Genomic DNA, 25,575 nt, shown 5'->3' with positions numbered 1-25,575 from the left:
TAACACTGCTGAATGCAAATTCAGCTGTGCGAGTTTAAGGGAGGGTGTTAGCTCCAGCATTGAAGCTGAAAACGACAGCGGTGGCGCAAAATCAGCATTACACGTGGATTGACGTCACGAACTGCCTACTCTGCATACTTCCAGCACCAACACTAATCCCCTCACCAAAATGGTGTCCGACACGGCCCACAACAGAAGTGTGTGCACGCTGCTTGGACGCCATTTTCGCACCAATTCACCACTCACATTGCCCAAACAACGGGTGGTACGCAAACGAATTTTTAGCCCTCTCTGTTGCTTAATATTAATTCAAACAAATCGACAGGAAAACTGAAAGTCCTTTTCTTGCACTTTAAGATACGAAGACGACGGCCGACTCCAGCGATTCTGATGATCCCCCATCAACAGATTTCAGCCACAGCAGGTAATCACACAGTACAGTAACTGAGAGAAAGAATGGATACTAAACTCAAATAAATAAATGGAAGCCGATTAGGTCAGGTAGCCTTTGACACAGGTGCGTGATATGATCACCCGTGCCATGAAAGCCTGTAGTTTAAGTTAGTCGAAGGGAACGACTTGGATTTATAAAGCTTCTTACATGTGGCAGACAATAGACTGGTGAGCAAATTTGAAGCCCATGGGATTAAAGGGACAGTGGCAGCATGGATACAAAATTGGCTAAGGGACAGAAATCAGAGAGCAGTGGTGAACGGTTGTTTTTCAGACTGGAGGGAAGTATACAGTGGTGTTCCCCAGGGGTCGGTATTAGGACCACTGCTCTTTTTGATATATATATTAATGACCTGGACTTGGGTATACAGGGCATATAGTTTGCAGATGATATGAAACTCGGAAATGTAGTAAACAGTGAGGAGGATAGTAACAGACTTCTGGAGGACATCGACAGACTGGTGAAATGGACAGACACGTGGTAGATGAAATTTAACGCAGAGAAGTGTGAAATGATGCATTTTGGTAGGAAGAATGAGGAGAGGCAATATAAACTAAAGGGTACAATTTTAAAGGTGGTGCAGGAACAGAGAGACCTCGGGGTGAGTGTACAAACATTTTTGAAGGTGGCAGGTCAAGTTGATTACATATTATTGCACAGTATTTACAGCACAGAAACAGGCCATTCGGCCCAACTGGTCTGTGCCGGTGTTTATGCTCCACACGCCCCTCCTCCCACCCCTCTTCATCTAACCCTGTCAGCATAGCCTTCTATTACTTTCTCCCTCATGTTTTTATCCAGTTTCTCCTTAAATGTATCTGTGCTATTCGCCTCAACCACTCCCTGTGGTAGCGAGTTCCACATTCTCGCCATTCTCTGGGTAAAAAAGTTTCTCCTGAATTCCCTGTTGGATTTATTAGTGACCATTTTATGTTGATGGCCCCTAGTTCTGGTCTCCCCCACAAGTGGAAACATTTTCTCTACATTTACCCTATCGAATCCTTTCATTGTCTTAAAGACCTCTATCAGGTCGCCGCTCAGTCTTCTCTTTTCTAGAAAAAAGAGCCCCAGCCTGTTCAACCTTTCCTGATAGGTATAATCTCTCAGGCTGATACCTGGGATGGCAGGAATGACGTACGAGGAGAGATTGGGTCGATTGGGCTTATACTCGTTGGAGTTTAGAAGAATGAGAGGGGATCTCATTGAAACTTATAAAATTCTAACAGGACTGGACAGACTAGATGCAGGAAGGATGTTCCCAATGGTCGGGGAGTCCAGAACCAGGGGTCACAGTCTAAAGATAAGGGGTAGGCCATTTAGGACAGAGATGAGGAGGAATTTCTTCACCCAGAGAGTGGTGAACCTGTGGAATTCTCTACCACAGAAGACAGTAGAGGCCAATTCATTAAATATATTCAAGAAGTAGTTAGATATATTTCTTGAGGCTAAAGGGATCAAGGGATATGGGGAGAAGGCAGGGACAGGGTACTGAATTTGGATGATCAGCCATGATCTCATTGAATCGTGGAGCAGGCTTGAGGGGCCGAATGGCCTACTCCTGCTCCTATCTTCTATGTTTCTATGTTCTGGTATTATCCTTATAAATCTTTTTTGCACCTTCTCCAGTGCCTATATTCTTATTATAATATGGAGACCAGGTGTGCACGGTGCTCCAAGTGTGGTCTCACCAAGGTTCGATACAAGTTTATCATCACTTCTCCAGTGCTTTGTTTGGACTTACTAGCCTGCATCACTCCTTTTCGTGATTTGTGTATCTATACCTCCAGATCGTTCAGTTCCTTTACACCATTAAGGGGGAAAAATTGGGTTGGTTAGAGCCTCCGGGGGGCGGGGGCGATAACGGGGCACTGACAACTTACCACCTGAGCGTGGCAATTTTAGCGCCACCCGTGAAATTGACGTGGCGCTTTGCGGTGACGCTAAACACTACCGCCATGATCTCCTGCGCCCGGAGATCGTGACGTCATCCAAGCATGCAATGCTCCGGTAGCGCCCCAGACCAGAAATTGGTTCTCTCCCCCTGCCTTAGCGCCTGCTGCAAGGAACGACAGGTAGAGGGGGACATTTTGCAGTTGGCAAGGAGCTGGGGAGCGCTATTTAAAGCCGGGCATTTCTGCTTTCTCTTGTCGGCAAAATATTTGGCATACGCAGGTTGAGAGGGATAAAGACATCTGGAGAGATTTAACGCTATCCTAAGGAGTTCTGTTCTTGAGCAACACTTTTCAGGTTCTTATTTCTCTGAGCTTCATATTTACCATATTTAGGGTGCTGTACTAACTCGGGGCGTTGTCCTCCAGCTTTACCTTCGGAGGCAGCAGAGGCACAAAGAGAGAGTGGCAAATGTGGCCAGAGGGAGGAGGGTGAACGGGCCTCTGCACAGGAGACCTTATCCACCCAGGCTATTCCGGGAGCAATTCTCCTACATTCATTTGCCCGAGGAGCAATGTTTCTGAAGGCTGCGCTTCAGCAAGGAGTTGGTCACTGAGATCTGCCACCTGCTGCAACCAGATCTGCAGCCCCAGCACAGGACCAGGACATCTCTGTCAGTGGCTGTGAAGGTGACAGTCGCTCTGAATGTCTATGCCAGCGGCTCCTACCAGGCTTCAACTGGGGACATAGCGAATATCTCCCAATTTGCTGTCCATTGCTGCATCCGGGAGGTCACAAATGCTCTGTACAAAAGGGGAAGGGAGTACATCTCTTTCCCCATGACCTAGGACAAACAGCGTGAACGCGAATGTGGCTTTGCCAGGATAGCTGGCTTCCCCATGGTTCAGGGCGCCATTGACGGCACATGGCATTGTGGGCACCACATGAAAATGTAGAGGTGTTCCGAAACCGCAAAGGCTTCCACTCGCTGAACGTGCAGTTGGTCTGTGACCACAGACAGCGCATCCTCACCGTCAATGCCCACTATCCTGGCAGCAGCCACGATGCATTCATCCTGCACCAGACTGGTGTCCCAGACCTCTTCCAACCACCGCGCCAACCTCGTGGTTGGCTCCTCGGGGACAAGGATTATCCACTCTGCACCTGGCTGATGACACCACTCCGTAACCCCAACACCCCTGCTGAGCTCGCATACAATGAGAGCCATAGCACCACCAGGAGCCTCATTGAGCAGACGATCGGCATCTTGAAGCAATGGTTCTGGTGTCTGGACCACTCTAGAGGAGCCCTGCAGTACTCTCCCGAGCGAGACTCGCTTTACATTTTTGTGTGCTGCATGCTTCACAACCTCACAATATTGAGGACCCAGCCATTGCCACCAGGGATTGGTGCACCACCTCAGGAGGTGGATGAGGGAAAGGAGCAGGAGGAGGAGGAGGATGAAGAGGAGGATGAGCAGTAGCAACATGGGCGGGAGGCGCTCAATGTTGCCTCTGCAAGGGCCGTTCGTGAACTCCTGATAAAACACCGCTTCTGACGAATGACACAGAAGATGGCTTCTGGGATGAACAAGCACATCATCACAACCATCCCGCAGCCCCTATTACCGGGCAAAGCTCCAATGAGTCAAATGAGCAAATCTGTCAAGTTTCAATAAAAAAATTATTTTTCTGACCAACCGTGTCTTATTTATTCAGGACAAACAATAACAAACAAACACGACAATTCATTAACTAACAAAGCTTGTTCTTACCACATCGAGATAAGCGTCAACACAGTGAACAACATATTAAGATGAACATCAAACTTTCCCACAAACATTCCCCCCATTTATTGGCTAAATTTTCCTTTTCGCCCTTCGAGGGTGATCACCATCCCCTCCGCACTTCCCCCCTTCCCACCCTACTGCTGCTCTGTAATGTGGCCCCAGTGGCAGCAGCAAGGCTGGTGGAAGGCTGCTGAATACTGGATCCAGAGACGGCAGATGGTCTTGAAGGACGGCCTCGACCAGCTCTGGGCCTGGAGGGCCCGGCTGCAGACTGCACCAACTCTGCATGGGCAAATGCAGTCTGGGCTGGCTGTGTTAGAGGCCGTGCCAAGTGCAATGGGGAAGTGGCAGTGGTGGGAGCAGGAATGCTGTCATCCTGAGAGAGGACAGCACCTTCCTGCTCGACCGACACACTGCCACTCCCACGGGGCAGCACGTCAGCATCCGGAGCAATCTGCTTGAGCACAGATTGCTGGCCTGCTGCGGCACCATGAGATCCCCGGTGGACTGTGGGTGACCCAGCGAGGATGGCAGCAGTCAGTGCTTGTGTGACATCAATCTGAGACTGCATGAGAGCAGTCTGAGACTGGATGGCAGCAGCCAATGACTCAATTGTAGCACTAAGGCATTGCGTTGCCTCGGCCTGTGCTGCAGTAGATCCTGCCACCTCACCCATTACACGCGGCATGGACTCTGGTTCCCCACCGTCTCCCTGCAATTCAACCATCCTCTGCAACGAGGCAAGGATGGGTTCAAGGGTTTGCACACAGATGACAGCTGTGCTGGTGGCAGACACCTCTACGCTCCTAGCCAGTACATCCATGTTGTCGGGCACCCTTGCCATTGCACCCATGAGCTCTGTATGCATGCTCAGAGCCTGAGTATTCATCGGCGCTATATTGAGGTCCTCATTGGAGTCCTGTGCAGCAGAACCCATGCGCGCACTCACCTTCGAGATGGCCCCCGAGCTTTTCTTTCCCCGTGGCATTGCTGCAGCCCGCTGGGTTCCGGAGCTTCTCCCACATCAGATCCAAATCCCCTGCTCCCCTTCAGGGAAGGGGTGGCCCCAGTGTCGGAAGTGTCACCCTCGGGGGACACAGTATTTACTCGCACAGCGCCAACCAGAGCCACCAATACCTGGTTGCTAAACCGGCGAGCTCTCTCCCTGGGCCTCGGAGTATCCATCAGTAATGGTTGAGGTATATACGTAGGTGCATTCAGGCCGAGATTCGAAGCTGCAATGATCAGGGTGAGGCTGTGCAGCTTGATGGACCTTTCCCTTTAAGAACTGGACGTCGCCAGTCTGTCTGAGTACAAGGTGATTGACATGGCCTGAACTTCAGTAGCGCTCTGAGGGTGCACCTCATTCCCTGATGTTAGCACCCTAACAGAGGTGCGTAGCGCTTGATTTAGAACTCATATCACCCGGACGATATTAGTGCCCCAAAATGGGTGAAACCCAATTTCCCCCCTCATTTTCTAACGAATAGGTGACCTCCTTATTCTTCCTATCAAGATGTCCCATCTCACACTTATTTATATTAGAATCATAGAATCATAGAAACTTGTAGCACAGAAGGAGACCATTTGGCCCGTCGTGCCTGTGTCGGCTCTTAGAAAGATCAGTCGTGCTCAGTCCCGCACCCCTGCTTTATGTCTGTAACCCTGTCAGTTCCTCATCCTCCAGAACCCGTCCAACTCCCTTTTAAAATTATTGCTGGAATCAGCTTCCTCCACCTTTTCAGTTCGAGCGTTCCCGATCCCCACAACTCTCCGAGTGAAAACATTTCTCCTCATCTCCCCTCGAGATCTTTCGCCAATGATTTTGAATCTATTGATCCACTCGCCAGAGGGAATAGTTTTTCTCCATCTACTCTATTAAAACCTCTCATCATCTTGAAAACCTCTATTAGGTCACCTCTTAACCCTCTCTGTTCCAAGGAGAACAGTCCTAACCTTTCCAACCTCTCGCTCATCCCTGGTAACATCCTGGTAAGCCTCCTCTGCACCCTTTCTAAGGCCTTTACATCTTTCCCGAAGTGCGGTGCCCAGAATTGGACACAATACTCCAGCTGAGGCCTAACCAGTGATTTATAAAGTTCCAGTATGATCTCTTTGCTTTTATATTCTATTTAAAGACCCAAGTAACCCAGATGCTTTTTTAACCAAATTATTAACCAAGGTCTCTCTGCTCATCTACACTTTTCAAAATCGTGCCATTTATAGTTCACTGTCTTTCCATATTAGACCTCCCAAAGTGCATCACTTCACACTTTACTGCATTGAACTCCATCTGCCGTGCTTCTGCCCATTTCACCATCCTGTCTGTGTAATCCTGAAGACTACAACTATCCTCCTCACTATCTAGTGCATTGCCAAGTTTCGTATCATCTGTAAATTTTATAATGCTGCTCCCTACACCCGAGTCTAGGTCATTTATAAAAATTTGCAAAGAATAATGGACCCAAAACTGACCCTTGGGGAACACCAATACAAACCACCTCCCAGTCTGAAAAACATCCATCCACCACCACCCTCTGCTTCCTGTCACTGAGCCAATTCCGTATCCATCCCGCCACTTTCCCCTTAATCCCATGGGCTGCCATCTTCTTAACACGCCTCCTGTGTGGCACTTTGTCAAATGCCTTCCGAAAGTCCATATATAACATCTACTGCACTACCTTGATCAACCTTCTCTGTTACCTCATCGAAGAATTCAATCAAGTTAGTCAGGCACGATTTGCCTTTAACAAATCCATGCTGGTTCTTCTTGACTAACCCATGCCTTTCCAAATGAAAGTTTATTTTGTTCCTGATAATGGTTTCCAATAACTTTCCCAGCACCAATGTTAGGTTGACTGACCTATAATTTCCTGGTTTATCTCTCTCCCCTTTCTTGAATAGTAGTATAACATTAGCAACCCTCCTATCCTCCGGCACTACTCCTGTATCCAATGAGGATTGAAAGATTGTGACCAATGCCTCTGCTATTTCTACCTTTAATTCTTTCAGCAAACCAGCATGCATTCCATCTGGACCAGGTGACTTACCAACTTTCAGTAATGCTAATCTTTTCAATATATGTCTTCTCTATCTTTTACTATCCTGTCCATAACTTCCCCCTCTTTTAGTGTAACCTTCATCATCCACTTCCTTTGTGAGGACAGATGCAAAGTACTCATTTAATAGTTTAGTCATGTCCTCTGCTCTACATGAAGATTTCCTTAATAGGCCCAACTAACCGCTTACACTTTATATGTTTATAAAATGTTTCAGGGTTCAATTTAATGTTGCCTGCTCATCTTTTCTCATAACCTCTCTTTGCCTCCTGTATTAACTTTTTCAATTCCCTCCTGTACTTTCCATAATTTTCCTTGTTTGTCATAAGCCTCCTTTTTCTGTTTTATTTTAACTTTTATTTCCTTTGTCATCAAGGGTACATTAGCTTTGGATGCTCTACCTTTTCCCTTCAAAGGGATATGCCCAATTTTTAACTGAACTCTCTCTTTCCTGAATGTCCTCCATTGCTCCGTTACTGCTTTCCCTGCAATCACCTTTCCTTCACCTGTGCTGGGCCCCTTGTTAAATCACTGACATTAACTCTTCCCCAGTTGAGCATTTTGACCTTGGATATTTTCTGGTCTCTTTCCACAATTACTCTGAACCGAATTTTGTTGTGGTCACTGTTAGCGAGATGATCTCCGACTGTAACACACTCCACCTGCCCTACTTCATTTCCCAGAGCCAGCTCCAACACTGCTTCCTTCCTGTTGGACTGGAGACATAATGGGGCTGAAATTCTGTTCCCTACGGGTGAGTACGTGCTGTGTAATCACCCATAGGGCCAACGGAAGTGCTGGTTTCACGCATGCACTGCACATGCGCTGGAAACCGGAACTTCTGCGCTCTTGAAGAAAGGGGTTCGAAGGTCAACCGCGTGCACCAGAGAGTCAGTGAGTACGCATCGAACTTCCGCTTGTTTCTCAATTTTTTCAGTCTGGTTAAGTCCCTAGCAGCTGCGCGTGGAAAAGCAGGTGCAAGACCTGCTTTTAACAAGGTAAGTGGTGAAGTAAGTAAAATTAAAAACATTTTCCACAGGTTTATCATTTTAAAATACTTTACAGAAAGTTAAGTTTATTTTTAGCCTCGTTAAAAACTTTAAATTTTTGTTTAAAATAGTTAATTTATGTAATTTATAGTTATTTTAAAAATGGGATTTAAAAAAAAAAATGTATTTGAAGTTTTACTTAGGTTTTAAGGGGCTGATCATATTCATAGATTTGACAGGTCTTCCTGTCAAATCTATGAATGGAGATTCCCTGCTCTGATTGGCTCCCCATGGCCCACGTGATCCCAGGGACGCTGCAAACTAGCTGCGCCCCCGGGATATGCGTGTCCTGCACACCGGTAGCTGGAGCAGGCACAGCAATGGAATTCAGCACGGGCCCAGAGCTTAACGGTAGGCGCGCTTCTTAAGTACAGGTCGGGGGCTTGCGCCCGCGGGAAGCCTCCAACCGGAAATTCTGGGCCATTGATCGAGAATGTTCTCTGGTGCACATATCAGAAATTCCTCTCCTTCCCAACCCTTAGCACAATGTTTGTCCCAGTCCATATTCGGGCAATTAAAGTCTCCTAATATTACTACTTTATTTTGGTTACACGCCTTTGAAATTTCCCATCAAATTTGCTCGTCTATCTCCTTCTCACTGTTTGGAATTCGATAAAAACATTCCCAGCAACGTAACAGCTCCCCCTCTGTTCCTCAACTCAGCCAAATAGATTTAGATCTAGAACCATTGAGTAAATCCTTTCTATTTAGAGCTGTAACATCATCCTTAATCAATACTGTTACCTCCCTTCCTCTCCTTTCCTCCTCTATCATTCCTGAATACTTGGCAACCAGGAATATTAATAACCCATTCCTGGCCTGTTTGAGCCATGTCTCTGTTAATGCAACCAGCTCATAATCCCATGTGGCAACCAGTGCCTGCAGCTCACCAACCTTATTAGTTACACTGCCGACATTGACGTACATACAATTTAATACCTCCTTCCTCACTTCTGATATTTTCCTCAATCTGATCCCTGCAATTTTTGGGGTATTTCTATTTTTACTGCTGTTTACATCTCTCTGTCCTCTGATCTCATTACTGCTCCTTCCTTCTAGTTCCTGATTCCCCTCCCCCTGCCACATTAGTTAAAACCCTCCCCAACAATACGAGTTAAGCTCTCGGCGAGAACATTAGCTTTGTTTAGCTGTGACCCGTCCATCTTGTACAGGTGCCCCTTCCCCCAGAACCGGTCCCAATGCCCCAGGAATCTGAAACCCTCCCTCCTGCACCACTTCTCCAGCCACGCATCCACCTGCACTATCATTCTGTTTCTATACTCTCTAGAACATGGCCCAGGGAGTCATTCTGAGATTACTGCCTTTGAGGTCCTGTTTTTTAATATTTTTCTCAGCTCCTGAAACTCTGCCTGAGGGACCTCAACACTTTTTCTACCTATTTCATTGGTTCCAACATGGATCATGAATTTTGCCTGTTCCCCTCACACAATGTCCTGCACCCGCTCAGTAATATCTTTACCCTGGCATCAGGGAGGCAACATACCATTTGGGTAATCACGTCTGCACTTATAGAAAAACCTGTCTGTGCCCCTAACTATCAATCCCTTATGGCTACTGTATTTCTACTCTTTCTTTTTCCCCTGCGTGCCATCACATTTGAAGTTTATTTGCCAATTGCACACCCATTCTGCAAGTTTATTAATGCCATCCTGTATTTTGTCGCAGACCTCCTCTGTATTTGGCGTGGATAGGGAACTGGCTGTCAGATAGAAAACAGAGAGTTGGAATAAACGGCTCATTTTCTGAATGGCAGGCAGTAACAAGTGGGGTACCACAGGGATCTGTCCTGGGCCCCCAGCTGTTCACAATTTACATTAATGACCTGGATCAGGGAGTCGGATGCAGCATTTCCAAATTTGCAGACGACACTAAACTAGGAGGGGGGGTGGGCTCAGAGGAAGAGACCAGGAAGCTCCAGAGCGATTTGGACAGACTGGGCGATTGGGCGGATAAATGGCAGATGCACTATAATGTGGACAAGTGCGAAGTTATCCACCTTGGGTGCAGGAACGGGAGGGCAAATTATTATTTAAATGGCAATAGATTGGGAGAGGGGGAAGTACAGAGAGACCTGGGTGTTCTTGTACACCAGTCACTGAAGGCGAGCATGCAGGTGCAACAGGCGGTCAAGAAGGCAAACGGTATGCTGGCCTTCATAGCAAAAGGGTTAGAATACAGGAACAGGGATACCTTGCTGCAGCTGTACAGGGCACTGGTGAGACCACACCTCGAGTACTGTGTACAGTTTTGGTCGCCTCATCTGAGGAAGGATGTTCTTGCCATGGAGGGGGTGCAGCGGCGATTCACCAGGCTGATACCAGGAATGGCGGGAATGACCTATGAGGAGAGACTATGTAGTTTAGGGATGTACACACTGGAGTTTAGAAGATTGAGAGGGGACCTCATAGAAGTGTATAAAATTCTGACAGGTCTAGACAGACTGGATGCAGAAGGAATGTTTCCCTTGGCGGGTGAGAACAGAACTAGAGGACATAATTTAAGGATAAGGGCTAAACCATTTAGGACAGAGATGAGGGGGAATTTCTTCACTCAGAGAGTGGTGAACCTGTGGAACTCATTGCCACAGAGGGCAGTGTACGCCAGCTCATTAAATATATTTAAGAGGGAATTAGATATATTTCTACGGGCAAAAGGGGTTAAGGGTTACGGAGAGAAGGCGGGGACGGGATACTGAATTAAAGGATCAGCCATGATCTCATCGAATGGCGGAGCAGGCACGAAGGGCCGAATGGCCTACTCCTGCTCCTATCTTCTATGTATCTATGTATCTATGTATTAACGACACCCTCCAATTTGGTGTCATCCGCAAATTTTGAAATTGTACTCCAATTCCCGAGTCCAAGGGAAGGTCGTGTCTGACAAACTTGATTGAATTTTTTGAGGAGGTAAAAAGGAGGGTAGATGAGGGTAGTGCATTTGATGTAGTGTATATGGACTTTAGCAAGGCTTTTGATAAGGTTCCACATGGCAGACTGGTCATGAAGTTAAAAGCCCATGGGATCCAAGGCAAAGTGTCAAGTTGGATTCAAAACTGGGTCGGAGACAGGAAGCAGAGGGTGCTGGTTGATGGGTGTTTTTTGACTGAAAGGCTGTTTCCAGTGGGGTTCCGCAGGGCTCAGTACTCGGTCCCTTGCTTTTTGTGGTATATATGAATGATGTTGACTTGAATATAGGGGGTGTGGCGGAGCCACCAAAGGACTCAGAGCGGTTGTACATAATTCCTTTAACAGCAATGTAGTTACTGTCTGTGCCTGTACCTTTAATTACACTGTTTGACTGTACAATGCCCAGTTCCCTTTACAGCACGGTTTCAACGTGATGACATCATGCCGTTGGTCACGTGATGCCCCAATGGCGGGAATAACGTGATGACGTCATGACGTCACTCTCCTGACCAGAGGATCAGTCCTCGTGGAGCCCTCAAGGAGAGTAGACCTGTTATTGATGTGTTCTAGCTGTTTCCACTTTAAACTCGTTTGTTTTGATTAAAGTTCATTAATTCAATTACCTGAGTCGAACTCAGTCTTTTTGATAGGAACCTCCGTTCCTACATTGGTGACCCCGACTTCTACGAACGATTTTCATGGAAGATTCGACATGGATACGAATGCCGTCACGCTGAAACTGCCACAGTTCTGGGAGCAACAACCAGATGCCTGGTTCATCCAGGCTGAAGCCCAGTTCGCCATTCGGAACACCATCGCGGATCAGACCCGTTATTATTACGTGGTCTCCGTCCTCGACAGCGCAACTGCATCACGGATCATCAGCCTCATCGGTAGTCCTCCTACTGACAGCAAGTATGATGCAATTAAGGCGCGGTTGTTTCAGGTTTTCGGGCTATCAAAGTCGGAGCGTGCTCGCCGGCTCATCACGCTGCCCGGCCTCGGGGACTCCAAACCGTCCGAGCTCATGAGCCAAATGCTCACGCTCTTGGGTGCTGAATGTTTCATCTTCCGGGAGCTTTTCCTCTATCAACTGCCTGAACAGGTTCAGGCTGCCCTGGCCAGCTCCAACATTACTGACTGCGCCAAGCTTGCGGCCGAAGCCGATAAGATTTTCACAGTTACCCAGCAGTGCTGCGCAGCCATGAGGCGCCCACCCCCCACAGACGCAGTCCCGGCTTCTCCTACAGCGGGCTGGTGCTCCTACCACACCCGTTTTGGCACGAAAGCACGATGCTGCCGTTCCCCCTGCAATTTTTCGACAAAAAAAAACAGGAAGGCGCAGGCGGCGTCCCTGGCGTTGGATGACCAAGTCTAACGGGCGTTCCATGGTGGCGATGGCCATCGGATCTAAGGGGAAACTCCTCTATATCACTTTTTCCCTCTCGGGCCGCCGTTTCCTTTGTGACACCGGGGCGCAGTGTAGCATTCTACCTGCATCGAAGCTCGACACGCAGACTGGGAACCTCGGTTTTTCCCTCGTAGCGGCTAATGGTGCAGCTATTCAAACGTTCCGAAAGCAGCGGGTCGAAGTCTGTTTCGGCGGTCAGCGTTTCTTTTGGGATTTCGTCATGGCTACAGTCTCACAGCCTATCCTAGGGGCAGATTTTCTGTGTGCCAACAGCCTACTGGTCAATGTCCGGCACCGCCGTCTGATCAATGCTGCCACCTTCCACTCGATTCCGTGCTTCCACGGTACCTCCGTGGCGCGTCCCATTGCCTGTGCTTTCCCTCCTCCAGATGACTTCACGCGGCTCCTCGGGGAGTTTCCGGAGCTGACAAGGCCCACCTTCTCCTCTTTGGCGATGAAACATGGGCCTTGAAATTCATTAAGGCGCTGCCAGCTTTGCGCCCAGTTAACGCCTAAAGAGTGATTTTGCACCAAAAATGAGTTTGCGCAGATATTCAGCGCAGCGGTATTGGCGGCAGTAGCCGTTAGCGCTGCGCCGGCACCGATGACATCATCGGTGTGCGCAGTGCCCCGGTACCGCCCTGAAACCGGCCCGATCCCCATATTTAGTTGCGGCCGCCTCCTCCGAAGCGGCCGCAAACAGCGACCAGAAAACGGGGCCGTCCTGAATCCTTAGTGGGGCGCTTTAAAGGGGAAGGTGCGGCCGGCCGCTTTTTCGGCAGCCGCCTGCCTGCACCTCCTTCCCCGGCCTCCTCCACCCCCCCCCCCGCGGCATTGCTGGCTGGTTTGCGGGAGCCCGGCACTTCTCCGTTGTGCCGGGCTCTTTTGCCGGCACTCGCGATCGGGGCTCCGGCTGTTGCAGGCACCTCCCCCTTAAGAGAAGGAGGAGGCCTGCAGTACCGCAGCCTGCCACTCCGCAGCGGCTGGCGCAGCGGCACCAAGAGCGCTGATATTCAGTGTCAGCGCCCCAAGCGGAGGCGGGCACACCCTGGTATAGCGCCAGGCTCTGAATTGGGGCGCTAACAATGAATATCTGATGATCGCTATAGGCTTCCCGCCCAGCGCTAACTTTTGGGCGCTAGCCAGCTGGCGGGGCCATAGTGAATTTCTAGGCCATGGTGTTGAACATCACATCACCACTACTGGCTCCCCGATTTATGCGCGGGCTAGATGGCTTGAACCCGGCAAGCTTGCAGCTGCAAAGGCGGAGTTCGCCACAATGGAGCGGCTCGGCATCATTAGGCGATCGAAGAGTCCCTGGTCTTCGCCTCTCCACATCATGCCAAAACCAGGCGGCGGCTGGCGGCCATGAAGTGACTACTGACGCCGCAACGACGCCTCCTTCCGGATCGGTACCCGATCCCGCATATCCCGGACTTCTCGGCCCACTTGGCGGGAAATTCTATCTTCTCTAAAGTCGACCTTGTCCGTGGATATCACCAGGTTGCAGTGCACCCACAAGACGTCCCGAAAACCGCAGTCATCACCCCTTATGGCCTCTGAGTTCCTGCGGATGCCGCTTGGCTTAAAGAACACAGCACAGGCGTTCCGGCGTTTAATGGACTCCGTTCTTCGGGACCTCCATTTCCTTTTCGTCTACCTTGATGACATACTCATCGCCAGTGCCAGCAAGGAGGAGCACATCTCCCATTTGCGTTCCCTCTTTACGTGCCTCAGCCAACACGGTTTAATCATCAACCCGGCCAAGTGCCAGTTCGGCCTACAACAAATCGACTTCCTGGGACATCGCATAACATCGGACGGCGCCGTCCCTTTGGCGATGAAGGTTGAGGCGGTTACTTCTTTCCCGCGGCCGTCGACAGTCAAGGCCTTGCAGGAGTTCCTGGGGATGGTCAACTTCTACCACCGTTTCGTCCCCAAGGCGGTTCAACTCATGCAACCTTTGTTCGGGGCCCTCAAGGGCAAGTCCGGTAAAGACCCAATCAGCTGGACAGCTGAAATGATCCAGGCATTCGGCGACACCAACAACGCTTTGGCCAACACAACCATGCTGGCGCACCCACTTCCAGGTGCTACTATCGCCCTTACCACCGACGCGTCAGACTACGCCATCGGTGCGGTGCAAGAACAGTGGGTCAACGGCACGTGTCAACCGCTGGCGTTTTTCAGCCGTCATTTGCGAACAAATGAAAAAAAGTACAGCACCTTCGATAGGGAACTACTGGCCCTTTTCCTCACCATTCGCCATTTCTGGTTTTTATTGGAGGGGCGCCCCTTCACGGCTTTTGTCGACCACAAACCCCTTATGTTCGCCATGGCCAAGACCACCGAACCGTGGTCCGCTTGGCAACAACGTCACTTGATGTTCATTTCCGAATTTACCACGGACATTCAACATGTGACTGGTAAGGACAACCTGGTGGCAGATTGCCTCTCCCGTGCGACGGTCCACGCGGTGCACCTGGGAATCGACAACGCCCTCAGGGCGGCAGATCAGGTTTCGGATTCGGAGGTCCAATCATATCGAACCGTTCCCTCTAGCTTCCAAGCGACCAACATCATCTTCCAGGCTGCAGGTGCCATGCTCCTTTGCGACGTTTCCATGGGAGTTCCTCACCCCATAGTGCCAGTCACATGGCGCCGGAGGGTTTTTGATGCCATACATGGGTTGTCGCACCCAGGGATGAAGGCTTCGCAACGGCTTATGTCAGCCAAGTTCCTCTGGAAAGGTATGCACATCGATGTCCGTGACTGGGCTAATACCTGCGTCGTATGCCAGAAGGCCTAAGTCCAGCGTCATGTCAAGGCTCCAGTGGCTGCGTTCACTGTTCCGGAGCGTCCTTTCGACCACGTGCATGTGGACCTCGTGGGGCCGCGTCCGCCTTCTCACGGTTATACTCATCTCCTCACCATAGTGGACCCCACCACTAGGTGGCCAGAGGCAATTCCTTTGGTTTCCACCACGTCGGCAGACGTCGCTAGAGCTTTCATTTCCTGTTTGGTCGCCCATTTCGGGGTACCGGCAGACATCTCCTCTGGTCACGGGCCACAATTTTCCTCGGATCTTTGGAATGCTGTGGCTCAGGGGCTTGGTACCAAACTTCATCGCACCACTGCCTATCATCCGCAGGCAAACGGCCTTTGTTAGCGATTCCACAGGTCACTTAAAGCCTCTCTTTGGGCCAGTCTTCAAGGTGCAGGATGGGTGGACAGACTCCCATGGGTCCTGTTGGGTCTCCGTACGGCACCCAAAGATGATCTACAATCGTCTTCGGCTGAACTCGTCTATGGCCAGCCATTCCGTGTACCAGGAGATTTCCTCCCTTCTCCCACAGAGCCATGGTCCGCCTCCCAGCATCTCGTTCGCCACCAAGAAGCAGCCAGATGCTTTGCTCCGATACCCACGTCCAATCACGGTTTGCAGACCTCCTATGTGCCACCAGGACTGAAGAATGCGGAGTATGTCTTCATCCGACACGACGCTCACCGGGATCTGCTCAAGCCCCCTTACACTGGTCCTTTCCGCGCCATCGAACCGGGAGACAAATCCTTTTTGATCGACGTCGGAGGGAAACCGGATCACATCGCGGTGGACCGCTTGAAGCCAGCTCACCTGGGCCTGGACTACCCTGTCGTAGTCGCTCAACCACCAAAATGTGGCCGACCGCCCGTTGCCTCCGCACCTGATCAACCAAAGCTGCCTGACAGCTCGACTGCGCTCGCCGCGCCTGCTCAGCCGCCACCGACTGCCAACTCGTCCACCAGTTGTCAACTTCCTCTACCAGGGTATCAAAGTCGATCGGACAGGCTCACCAGGCCTCCTCCTCACCTCACCTTTTCTGTTAAAGACAATTCGGGGGGGGCGCATGTGGCGGAGCCACCAAAGGGCTCAGAACGTTTGTACATAATTCCTTTAAAAGCAATGTAGTTACTGTCTGTGCCTGTACCTTTAATTACACTGTTTGACTGTACAATGCCTAGTTACCTTTACAGCACGGTTTCAACGTGATGACGTCATGCCGTTAGTCACGTGATGCCCCAATGGCGGGAAGAACGCGATGACGTCATGACGTCAGTCTCCTGACCAGAGGATCAGTCCTTGTGGAGCCCTCAAGGAGAGACTGGACAGGCTGGGGTTGTTTTCCTTGGAGCAGAGAAGGCTGAGGGGGGGACCTGACTGAGGTGTACAAAATTATGAGGGGCATAGATAGGGTGGATAGAAAGGAACTTTTCCCCTTAGTAGAGGGGTCAATAACAAGGGGGCATAGGTTCAAGGTAAGGGGCAGGAGGTTGAGAGGGGATTTGAGGAAAAACTTTTTCACCCAGAGGGTGGTTGGAATCTGGAACTCGCTGCCTGAAAGGGTGGTAGAGGCAGGAACCCTCACAACATTCAAGAAGCATTTGGATGAGCACCTGAAATGCCATTGCATACAAGGCTATGGACCAAGTGCAGGAAAATGGGATTAGAATAGACAGGGCTTGATGACCGGCGCGGATGCGATGGGCTGACGGGCCTCTTTCTGTGCTGTATGACTCTATGACTCTATGAGTAGACCTGTTATTGATGTGTTCTAACAGTTTCCAGTTTAAACTCGTTTGTTTTCATTAAAGTTCATTAATTTAATTACCTGAGTCGAACTCAGTCTTTTTGATAGGAGCCTCCGTTCCTACAGGGGTATGATTAAGAAGTTTGCAGATGATACTAAATCGGCTGTGTGGTTGATACTGAAGAAGGAAGCTGTAGACTGCAGCAAGATATCAATGGACTGGTCAGGTGGGCAGAACAGGGGCAAATGGAATTCAATCCGGAGAAATGTGAGGTAATCCATTTTGGGAGGGCTAACAAGGAAAGGGAATACACATTAAATGGTAGGACACTGAGTAGTGTAGAGGAACAGAGAGACCTTGGAGTGCATGTCCACAGATCCCTGAAGGTAGCAGGACAGGTAGATGAGATGGTTAAGAAGGCATACGGAATGCTTGCCGTGGCATAGAATACAAGAGCAGGGGGGTTATGCTTCAACTGTATAAAACACTAGTTAGGCCTCAGCTAGAGTACTGCATGCAGTTCTGGTCACCACATTACAGGAAAGATGTGATTGCACTAGAGAAGGTACAGAGGAGATTTACAAGGATGTTACCGGGAGAAGAGAATCTTAGCTATGAGGAAAGACTGGATAGGCTGGGTCTGTTTTCGTTGGTACAGAGGAGGCTGAGAGGAGACCTTATTGAGGTGTATAAAATTATGAGGGGCCTAAATAAAGTGGATAGAAAGGACCTATTTCCCTTAGCAGTGGAATGAAAAACCATGGGGCACAGATTCAAAGTAATTGGGGGAAGGTTTAGAGGGGATTTGAGGGGACATTTCTTCACCCAGAGGGTTGTGGGGGTCTGGAACTCACTGCCTGAAAGGGTGGTAGAGGCAGGAACCTTAACTACATTTAAAAAGTACTTGGATGTGCACTTGGGATGCTCTAACCTGCAGGGCTACGGACCAAGAGCTGGGAAGTGGGATTAGGCTGGATAGCTCTTTGTTGGCTGGCACGGACTCGATGGGCCAAAATGGCCTCCTTCCGTGCTGTAACTTTCTGTGATTCTATGATTCTAACCAGAGGGGGAGGCGAGCAGACATTTCCTTACACAGCGAGTTGTTGTGATCTGGAATGCGCTGCCTGAAAGGGCGGTGGTAGCAGATTCAACAGTAACTTTCAAAAGGGAATTGGATAAATTCTCCAAGGGGAAAAAATCCAGGCTACAGGGAAAGAGCAGGGCAATGGGACTAATTGGAGAGCTCTTTCAAAGAGCCGGCACAGGCACGATGGGCCAAATGGCCTCCTTCTGTGCTGTATCATTCTGTGATTTTATCTGCTTAGAACGTCCCAACTCTCAAGCAATAGATGATTTTGAAGTACTCACTATTGTAATGCAGTAAATGCAGCAGCCAATTTGTGTTCAGCAATATCCCACAAAGAGCAAACGAGATAAATGACCAGATCATCTGTTTTTAGTTGAGACAAGAACATTGACCAGAAGAACTCCCTGCATTTTTTTCAAATAGTTTCACACAATCTTTACTGAACAGGCCGACAGGGCCTTGCTTTACTGTCATGTGACACTTCAGTATAGTTTCAAGGGTGTGAGACAATCGCTGATGGTTGCACAGAGTTCCGTTCCATTCACAACTCCTCAGATAATGAAGCAGTCCATGCCCGCATGCAACAAGACCTGGATGACATTCAGGCTTGTGCTGATAATTGGCAGGTAACATTCGCACCACAGAAGTGCCAGGCAATGATTATCTCCAACAAGCGAGAGTGTAACCACCTCTCCTTGACATTCAATGGCATTACCATCGCCGAATCCCCCACCATCAACAGCCTGGGGGTCACCATTGACCAGAAACTGAACTGGACCAGCCACATAAATACTGTGGCAACAAGAGCAGGCCAGAGGCTGGGTATTCTGCGGTAAGTGTCTCACCTCCTGACTCCCCAAAGCCTTTCCACCTTCTACAAGGCACAAGTAAGGAGTGTGATGGAATACTCTCCACTTGCCTGGATGAGTGGAGCTCCAACAACACTCAAGAAGTGTGACACCATCCAAGACAAAGCAGCCCGCTTGATTGGCACCCCATCCACCACCTTAAGCATTCACTCCCTCCACCACCGGCGCACCGTGGCTGCAGTGTGTACCATCTACAAGATGCACTGCAGCAACTCGTCAAGGCTTCTTCCGCAGCACCTCCCAAACCCGTGACCTCGTCCACCTAGAAGGATAAAGGCAGCAGACACATGGGAACACCATCACCTCCAAGTTCCCCTCCAAGTCACACACCATCCTGACTTGAAAATATATCACCGATCCTTCATCGTCGCTGGGTCAAAATCCTGGAACTCCCTCCCTAACAGCACTGTTGGGGGGTACCTTCACCACACGGACTGCAGCGGTTCAAGAAGGTGGCTCACCACCGCCTTCTCAAGGGCAACTAGGAATGGGCAATAAATGCTGGCCTTGCCAGCGACGCCCACATCCCATAAACAAATTTTTTTTAAATTGTGATTATAACCTGGAATGTCTGCAGGGATATTGCATAACTGGCAGGAGATCGCAGTTTATGGCAGGAAATGGAGACATTCTACCCCTATGTGTTTAATTCCTGGGGTGACGATTGGACCCACAGCCTTCTGACTGAAAGGCAAGAGTGCTACCAACTGAGCAAGTTCTTTTGAAATAGATATTAGAAAAAATCACTTTACTCAAACAGGAATAAATAATTGGAGCAAGCAACCAGGTAGAGTAGAGATGTATCTGGATGCAGGGCTTGGAGATTGGGATACTCCATGGGTGGGCTTCGATTGGCCAAATGGCCTTCTCATATCCATGCGGTTGTGTTCTTAAATATTTAACTTATGGCGCTGTGTTTCAGTGAACCAGTCATGGCAAAGCACTCCTCCATGAGGTACAGCCTTTCTCATCTGTTCAATTCCACCTGTCCCATCAGCACAGCCACTGACCTTCAACACAACACGAGTCCCCACCAGCAACATCTTGGAGGGTCACCATTAATCAGACATTTTACTGGTCCAGTCATATCAGTCCCGTGATTAGAAGAGCAGGTCAGAGGCTTAATATTCTGTGACGAGTGCCTCACCTCTTGACTCCCCAAAGCCACTCCACCATCGACAAGGCTCAGCTCAGGAGTATGATGAAATAATCTTCACTTACCTGAATGGATGCAGCTCCAAGATACACACCACCCAGAGCAGCGCAGTTTGTATACTCTTGTCATTGAACTCAATATCCAGCCCCTTCCCGACAGGCAAACCGTGGCTGCAGTGTGAGCAATCTACAGGAGACCGACTGCAGCAAATAACCTCCCTGTCCTGAGATCTCCCTCTGAGATGGAGGGCAGCAATGTCATTGGTATTAGTAAAAAAATGGTACTGGAGAAATAAATGGGATGAAAAGCCGAAAAATCCCCTGGGTCCTGACGGCCTACATCATAGGGTTCTAAAAAAGGTGGCAGCAGAGATAATGGATGCATTTGTTGTGATCTTCCAGAATTCCCTAGATTCTGGAGCGGCCCCAGCAGAGCAAATGTAAAACCGCTATTCAAGAAAGGAGGGAGAGAAAAAACAGAACTACAGACCAGTTAGCCTGACATCAGCAGTAGTGAAAATGCTTGCATCTATTACTAGGGACGTGGTAACAGCACGGTTTTATGAACGGAATCATAGAACCATAGAATGGTTACAGCACAGAAGGAGGCCATTTGGCCCGTCGAGCCCGTGCCAGCTCTCTGCAAGAGCACTTCAGCTAGTCCCACTCCCCTGTAGCCCTGCAAATGTTTTTCCTTCAGGTACTTATCCAATTCCCTTTTGAAAGCGGTGATTGAATCTGCCCCCACCACCCTCTCAGGCAGTGCATTCCAGATCATAACCACTCGCTGCGTCAAAAAGTTTTTCCTCCTGTCGCCTTTGGTTCTTCTGCCAATCACCTTAAATCTGTGTCCTCTGGTTCTCGACCCTTCCACCAATGGGAACAGTTTATCTCCATCTACTCTGTCCAGACTCCTCAGGATTTTGAACACCTCTATCAAATCTCCTCTCAACCTTCTCTGCCAGGGAACTCGCTGCCAACGGAAGTGGTGGAAGCGGAGACACTCAATGTTTTGAAGGGGAGACAGGAGAGGCACTTGAGGGAAATAAATTTGCAGGGCTACGGAGATATAGCGGGGGAATTGGACTGACTGGATTGCTCTACAGAGAGCCGGCACAGACTCGATGGGCTGAATGTCCTCCTTCTGTTACATCCTTGTGCCCATCCCCCTGCCAAATTAGTTTAAATCCTCCCCAACAGCACTAGCAAACCTCCCAGCGAGGATATTCGTTCCAGTTCTGTTGAGGTGCAACCCGTCCGGCCTGTACATGCACCACCTCCCCCAGAACTAGTCCCAATGTCCCAGGAATCTGAAGCCCTCCCTCCTGCACCATCTCTCCAGCCATGCATTCATCTGCTCTGTCCTGCTATGTCTATACTCACTGGCGCGTAGCACCGGGAATAATCTGAAGATTACTACCTTTGATGTCCTGCTTTTTTATCTCTTTCCTAGCTCCCTAATATCTGCCTGCAGGACCTCATCCCTCTTTCTACCTATGTTGTTGGTACCGATATTGATCACAACCACTGGCTGTTCACCCTCCCCCTCAGAATGTCCTGCAGCCGCTCAGTGACATCCTTAACCCTTGCACCAGGGAGGCAACATACCATTCTGGAGTCACGTCTGTGTCCGCAGAAACACCTGTCTGCTCCCCTAACTATCGAATCCCTTACGAATATTGCTTTCCCGATCGTCTTCCCCCCCACCTGTACAGCTGAGCCACCCATGGTGCCGTGGACTTGGCTCCAGCTGCACTCCGCAGGGAACCATCTCCCTCACCAGTACTCAGAACCGAATACTGGTTGGAGAGCGAGATGCACTCAGGGGATCCTGCACTTCCTGCCTGGTCCTCCACTTCTGTCTGGCAGTCACCCATTCCTTCTCTGCCTACACACTCTTTATCTGCGGGGTGACCACCTCCTGAAAGGTGCTATCTACGAAGATCTCAGCCTCATGGATGCACCACAGTGACACCAGCTTCTGCTCAAGCTCTGAAACCCAGAGCTCGAGCTCTTCCAGCTGACGACACTTCCTGCACATGTGATTGTCCAGGACACAGGAAGCAGCCTGGAGCCCACACATGGCACAGGAGGTGCATTCCACAGGACTGAGCTGCGCTGCCATGCCTTTAGTTAATAGAATATTAACTAGAAACAATTACCAGCTACTCACCAATCAGCTCCTTCCCTGGTTGTGACGTCACTTTAGTGGTTTTGCAGTTGTTGTTTTGTTGTTGTTGTTTTCGTTGGAGGTTTTCTGCCTCCTCACTGCCCCCGCTGCTCCATTCTGTGCTCTCTCAGGGTCCCCCGCTCGATTTATACTCTGCCTCCTCACTGCCCCCTCTGCTCCAGTCTGTGCTCTCTCAGGGTCCCCCGCTCGAATTATACTCTGCCTCCTCACTGCCCCCTCTGCTCCATTCTGTGCTCTCTCAGGGTCCCCCGCTCGATTTATACTCTGCCTCCTCACTGCCCCCTCTGCTCCAGTCTGTGCTCACTCTGGGCCCCCCGCTCGATTTATACTCTGCCTCCTCACTGCCCCCTCTGCTCCAGTCTGTGCTCTCTCAGGGTCCCCCGCTCGATTTATACTCTGCCTCCTCACTGCCCCCTCTGCTCCAGTCTGTGCTCACTCTGGGCCCCCCGCTCGAATTATACTCTGCCTCCTCACTGCCCCCTCTGCTCCATTCTGTGCTCTCTCAGGGTCCCCCGCTCGATTTATACTCTGCCTCCTCACTGCCCCCTCTGCTCCAGTCTGTGCTCACTCTGGGCCCCCCGCTCGATTTATACTCTGCCTCCTCACTGCCCCCTCTGCTCCAGTCTGTGCTCTCTCAGGGTCCCCCGCTCGATTTATACTCTGCCTCCTCACTGCCCCCTCTGCTCCAGTCTGTGCTCACTCTGGGCCCCCCGCTCGAATTATACTCTGCCTCCTCACTGCCCCCTCTGCTCCATTCTGTGCTCTCTCAGGGTCCCCCGCTCGATTTATACTCTGCCTCCTCACTGCCCCCTCTGCTCCAGTCTGTGCTCTCTCAGGGTCCCCCGCTCGAATTATACTCTGCCTCCTCACTGCCCCCTCTGCTGCATTCTGTGCTCTCTCAGGGTCCCCCGCTCGATTTATACTCTGCCTCCTCACTGCCCCCTCTGCTCCAGTCTGTGCTCACTCTGGGCCCCCCGCTCGATTTATACTCTGCCTCCTCACTGCCCCCTCTGCTCCAGTCTGTGCTCTCTCAGGGTCCCCCGCTCGATTTATACTCTGCCTCCTCACTGCCCCCTCTGCTCCAGTCTGTGCTCACTCTGGGCCCCCCGCTCGATTTATACTCTGCCTCCTCACTGCCCCCTCTGCTCCAGTCTGTGCTCACTCTGGGCCCCCCGCTCGAATTATACTCTGCCTCCTCACTGCCCCCTCTGCTCCAGTCTGTGCTCTCTCAGGGTCCCCCGCTCGATTTATACTCTGCCTCCTCACTGCCCCCTCTGCTCCAGTCTGTGCTCTCTCAGGGTCCCCCGCTCGATTTATACTCTGCCTCCTCACTGCCCCCTCTGCTCCAGTCTGTGCTCACTCTGGGCCCCCCGCTCGAATTATACTCTGCCTCCTCACTGCCCCCGCTGCTCCATTCTGTGCTCTCTCAGGGTCCCCCGCTCGATTTATACTCTGCCTCCTCACTGCCCCCGCTGCTCCATTCTGTGCTCTCTCAGGGTCCCCCGCTCGATTTATACTCTGCCTCCTCACTGCCCCCGCTGCTCCATTCTGTGCTCTCTCAGGGTCCCCCGCTCGATTTATACTCTGCCTCCTCACTGCCCCCTCTGCTCCAGTCTGTGCTCGCTCTGGGCCCCCCGCTCGATTTATACTCTGCCTCCTCACTGCCCCCTCTGCTCCATTCTGTGCTCTCTCTGGGCCCCCCGCTCGATTTATACTCTGCCTCCTCACTGCCCCCTCTGCTCCATTCTGTGCTCACTCTGGGCCCCCCGCTCGAATTATACTCTGCCTCCTCACTGCCCCCGCTGCTCCATTCTGTGCTCTCTCAGGGTCCCCCGCTCGATTTATACTCTGCCTCCTCACTGCCCCCTCTGCTCCAGTCTGTGCTCACTCTGGGCCCCCCGCTCGAATTATACTCTGCCTCCTCACTGCCCCCTCTGCTCCAGTCTGTGCTCTCTCAGGGTCCCCCGCTCGAATTATACTCTGCCTCCTCACTGCCCCCTCTGCTCCAGTCTGTGCTCGCTCTGGGTCCCCCGCTCGAATTATACTCTGCCTCCTCACTGCCCCCTCTGCTCCATTCTGTGCTCACTCTGGGCCCCCCGCTCGAATTATACTCTGTCTCCTCACTGCCCCCTCTGCTCCAGTCTGTGCTCGCTCTGGGTCCCCCGCTCGAATTATACTCTGTCTCCTCACTGCCCCCTCTGCTCCAGTCTGTGCTCGCTCTGGGTCCCCCGCTCGATTTATACTCTGCCTCCTCACTGCCCCCGCTGCTCCAGTCTGTGCTCTCTCAGGGTCCCCCGCTCGATTTATACTCTGCCTCCTCACTGCCCCCTCTGCGCCAGTCTGTGCTCGCTCTGGGCCCCCCGCTCGATTTATACTCTGCCTCCTCACTGCCCCCTCTGCTCCAGTCTGTGCTCGCTCTGGGCCCCCCGCTCGAATTATACTCCACCTCCTCACTGCCCCTGCTGCCCCAGTCTGTGTTCTCTCTGGGCCTCCCGCTCGAATTATACTCTGCCTCCTCACTGCCCCCTCTGCTCCAGTCTGTGTTCTCTCTGGGCCTCCCGCTCGAATTATACTCTGCCTCCTCACTGCCCCCGCTGCTCCAGTCTGTGTTCTCTCTGGGCCTCCCGCTCGAATTATACTCCACCTCCTCACTGCCCCCGCTGCTCCAGTCTGTGTTCTCTCTGGGCCTCCCGCTCGATTTATACTCATAATTTGAAGTTATCCACTTTGGTAGGAAAAATAGAAAAGCAGAGTATTTTTTAATTGGTAAGAGATTAGGGAATATTGGTGTTCAGAGAGACCTGGGTGTCCTTGTACATGAATCGCTGCAAGTTAACATGCCTTTACAATTAGGAAAGAAAATGGTATGTTAGCTTTTATTACAAAAAGATTGGAACATAAGAGACCACACCTGGAGTATTGTGTGCAGTATTGGTCTCCTTACCTAGAGGCAGAGCACCAGACTGTTCCCTGGGATGGAGCGGGGTGGTTGCCCTATGAGGATAGATTGAGTAGACTAGGTCTATATTCCCTAGAGTTTAGAAGTATGAGAGGTGATCTCATTGAAACATACAAAATTCTTACAGGGCTTGACAGGGTCGATGCAGGGAGGATGTTTCTAGAAC

General features: G+C 50.6%; 1 long non-coding RNA gene across 1 annotated transcript in view; it reads left to right on the top strand.

Annotated features, from left to right (window-relative positions):
• The first annotated feature begins 361 nt into the window (after positions 1–361).
• LOC147098446 (uncharacterized) overlaps positions 362–25,575 on the top strand; it is a 101,195-nt gene continuing 75,981 nt past the window's right edge. Inside the window, exon 1 of the long non-coding RNA XR_015074176.1 lies at positions 362–424. This is a non-coding gene — a long non-coding RNA (uncharacterized LOC147098446). The remainder of the gene's footprint in view (positions 425–25,575) is intronic.

Source organism: Somniosus microcephalus, chromosome 29 (genome assembly GCF_052327205.1).
Source record: "Somniosus microcephalus isolate GS21.2 chromosome 29, FLI_Smic_1.0, whole genome shotgun sequence".
NCBI classification, from domain to species: domain Eukaryota; kingdom Metazoa; phylum Chordata; class Chondrichthyes; order Squaliformes; family Somniosidae; genus Somniosus; species Somniosus microcephalus.
Note: the sequence above shows the minus strand (reverse complement) of the source record. Positions and strands in the feature narration are given on the sequence as shown.